This window comes from Aegilops tauschii, chromosome 3 (genome assembly GCF_002575655.3).
Source record: "Aegilops tauschii subsp. strangulata cultivar AL8/78 chromosome 3, Aet v6.0, whole genome shotgun sequence".
NCBI lineage: Eukaryota > Viridiplantae > Streptophyta > Magnoliopsida > Poales > Poaceae > Aegilops > Aegilops tauschii.
The window spans coordinates 589,087,307-589,091,122 of NC_053037.3; the positions used below are offsets into that span (position 1 = coordinate 589,087,307).

A 3,816-nucleotide genomic window follows, 5' to 3' on the forward strand; every position below is an offset into this window, starting at 1 on the left:
AGCAGTACGTATGTACAATATTTTGGAATGCAGCTCAAAGGAATAGGAACGTTTCCCACAAAAAAAGGAATAGGACTGTGCTCCTCCCAAAAGACAAAAGCAAGAGTAAGTATTGCTTCTCACATCCTATAGAAAAAATAATCTCACAAATCACTTTTTCCCTTGAAATATTTACGGTAGCAAATATTCATCTAACGCAGCAATGCAGACAATAAAAATCCAGCACCAACAATGAATAGCCGGAGTAAACAAAACAAGCAGGCCAAATCGTGTCGGCCCTCGAGGAAGGGTTGCAGTGTCGAGGAGCAGCAGGCATGTAAATCTGACTGCAATTCATGTATGTCTCTTCCTATTTATCTGTTGTTCAACTGTGTTATTTGTTTACTACGACAGATTTGAGTAATTGTCGGTCATGTAGCTAATGTAGGCGCAACTTCATGAACGTCTGCCAAGGTTCTTAGTGAGGGCTTCCTCTAAGATGCTTTCAGATTTTTGATTATCTAGCATATATATGCAGTGAAGATGTCTCTGAATAGGATACATGGTGTTCATGTTCTGTTAGATAATTTTATTCTTGTGTAGTTTGATTTAAAAGATGATAGGTCAGAATGACAGAATGTGATTAGTTTTGCTTTTGCTGCTGCTACACATGATTTTACTTTTGTTTTTGATTGTTTCTTCTTCAGTTTCTTAAGGCTAGAACACTACAGTGATTGATTATGCACCTGAAGGATTAATGAAGCTGCTTGGACTGAATTTCTCTTTGAAATACATGGTGCTTGTTTGGGATGATTGGGCAAAAATAGTTGGGAATTGGTTTTTTATTATATGCAAAGCTTCAAGCCTTGGGGTCTTGCTGACATTAGTTGTTTCAAGTTCAGACCTTTTTCACCGCTGACTATACTCTCTCAAGTTCAGGTCACGGTGGATGGTTTGAGAGGAGGGAGGCAGAGCAGAGACAAACGGCGCATTCCGTCATGCATGTGTGTGGATTTGTATCATCCTACTACTGTGTTGCTTTGTTTTATAGTAATAAATAAAGAGATGAATCAGATTTTCTTTGGTTCGTTAGCAAAATTTTACACATCAAGTATTTGATCTCAGATCTTCTATTTCGGTTTGGTATATGAGCCTTTTGCCCATAGACTAACATGTCCCTTAACCTGTCTGCTTGGTGATACTTTTCTGTATCAGCAAGTAGTTACGGATTGAACAACCAGTTACTGATTATGCCTTATCTCAATGCATACTAACTTTCTATGAGTACCTGGTTTGCTGCAGCCCTTTTGCCCATAGACTAATATATGCACTTTCTTTTAGAATTGAGCATACCCTGCTTGTCATTAGCACTCTCGTTACAACATCTACATCTCTCTTTACACAAGATTACCTGTTTCTTACTTTCCAGTAATGATCATCCTCATCCACCCATACGTCGTCTAGACAATTATTAGAGCATTTCTTTCACAACGTAAAGCATCGGCAAAAAACATCAAAATATAGCGTACTAACTTGGCGTTGGTTTCCTTATCTAATGTTCCGTACATATATATCCAATGTCTTTGAGTGACCTTTTTTTATTATCTGATATTGCATACTTCGATATCGCCTGTTGATGTGCCTTCAAATGTAAACGTCTAACTACTTTATCATCCCCAACATCCAGGGTGCGTAGACAGGACTGATGTTGCTCAAATGCGAGCATATGTGCCCGTGTTGAAGGATTTTTGCCCTCTGTCTATGACTCAAGTGTCAATGATGCCTCTCCATATTATCGCTACCATGTCTTATTTGTTTTGGTTGCTCAGCAAATGTTTTGCTGTACAAGAATTAGACGACACTGGACCTGTATAATTATGGGCTACTCATGCAGTTTATTATTTAAGTTTCGAATGATGTTATCTGTTTCTATTATGCATGCTTTCACATAAATGTTTCCATCAAACATTCCCTGTGATCATATCTCCAGAACTTACAAGGATTTCCCAATGGATCCTGTACACATTCCACCAATGCTTATTCCTTTCTTTCTAATAGGATTGTAAATATTCTGTGTACCAATCTGCCCCTAAATATATTTATGTTCACTCTCACAATAGATGCCTTACTCTCGCCCCTTGCGCCATCGGCGCAACGGGTCATCTAGTATTATCAAAAGGTAAATGCCCTGATTATTTAGCTCTGTCAGATAAATACTCGTCGAAAGTGGGCTCCTATCAAAATTCATTTCCATTATAATCTTACTCATACAATATTCACACCATGTAATTCTGGAAATATATGCTCATATCTAGTTCTGCATAAAAAATGACAATATTGACATGTTATAAATAGTTTGTTTGTCTTTCTGTTTATTTTGTTACATTTTGCAGGGATAAAGTGAAGAAAAAGAAGAAAAGATTACTAGAAGATTAGTTTCAGGATTTTCTTTTATTTCCTTGCAATTTTCCTTTTATTGGAAACTTGTAAAGACATTGTAATATTCTTACTATAATAAAAATTATGATTCTATTTCATTTTTTGTTTTTAAATTATTTTTCCTTATAGGTTGTTTTCTGTAAATTTAGATTTTTTTTGTTTTCCAAATACATTACTAGTGGCGCATTTAAGCCCTTATTAGTGGCGCACCTTCCTTTATTACTAGTGGCGCACCTTCCTTTATTACTAGTGGCGCACCTATAAGGTTATTACTGGCGCACCTGGAGGGAATACCAGTGGAGCACCGAATGGTATACTAATGGCGCACCACATGGTGCGCCATTAGTATTTTATACTAGTGGCGTGGTACTAGTGGCGCACCAGTAGTGCGCCAGTAGTAGGCAAAACTGGTGCGCCACTAGTAGGCATTTTCCTAGTAGTGTCCTCCCCTCAACCAGCTAAACCCCTCAGCTTGTATACACGCCAAGGGGGGATACCTAGGGTTACATAGGGCGGCGGCCGAAGCTGTCCTTCGAATACACGTCAAGTCTTCGGTAGAGTCCATCTTGATCACGTCGAGGTACAAGGCTTCCGGATTCCTTCCTTGTAAGAATGATGGCCCATAAGCTCGGCCCGTGGACAATGGGCCAACCAGGTTAGTACCCACTAGTCCAAGACACCGTCAGTAGCCCCTGAATTAGTCTTCGACGCCGAGGATGACGCTCTTCTTCGGCTGAGTGTCTTCGGATCTGGAGTCTTCGGCTTGACAGACGAGTTTGCTTGACGTCTTCGGGCAGACAGGTGCATCCTATCCGGGATCTAGCCCCACCGCACGTGGCTTCCACACCCTTCCTTCGATCATCGTGCCATTTAGGGAACCGCGTCACCTTATGGCAGAGTGTGGAAGCGTCACCCCTTCCCCTTTATTTAATGGGTATACAGTCCAGAATTACGGCAAAGCGTATGATATGTCTCCAACGTATCTATAATTTTTTATTGTTCCATGCTATTACAATATCAATCTAGGATGATCTGTATGCAATATTATATCATTTTTTGGGACTAACCTATTAACTTAGTGCCAAGTGCCAGTTGGTGTTTTTTTTCCTGTTTTTGGTTTTCCAGGAAATCGGTACCAAACGAAGTCCAAATGCCACGAAACTTTTTGATAATTTTTTCTGGACATAAGAGACACTAAAAGCTTCGGGAGGAGGCCACACTACAAGAGATCAGACCTACTATGACGAGATCAAAAATGTCATGTAATAGCTAAAAACATCACAAAATACTTACGTGTGACATTTTTCACGTGTCACCAACATCGTCACGGAATCCCCGTCACAGATTATTCCTTGTGACGCGGCGCACAAAAAACGTCACCGGATATGGGACCTGCGC

At 39.9% G+C, this 3,816-nt stretch overlaps 1 long non-coding RNA gene across 1 annotated transcript; it reads left to right on the forward strand.

Annotated features, from left to right (window-relative positions):
• The first annotated feature begins 347 nt into the window (after window positions 1-347).
• LOC141042530 (uncharacterized) lies at window positions 348-2,516 on the forward strand. Its single transcript, XR_012205696.1, has 2 exons — window positions 348-983; window positions 1,667-2,516. It is a non-coding gene; the product is annotated as an uncharacterized lncRNA (long non-coding RNA).
• Window positions 2,517-3,816: the final 1,300 nt, after the last annotated feature.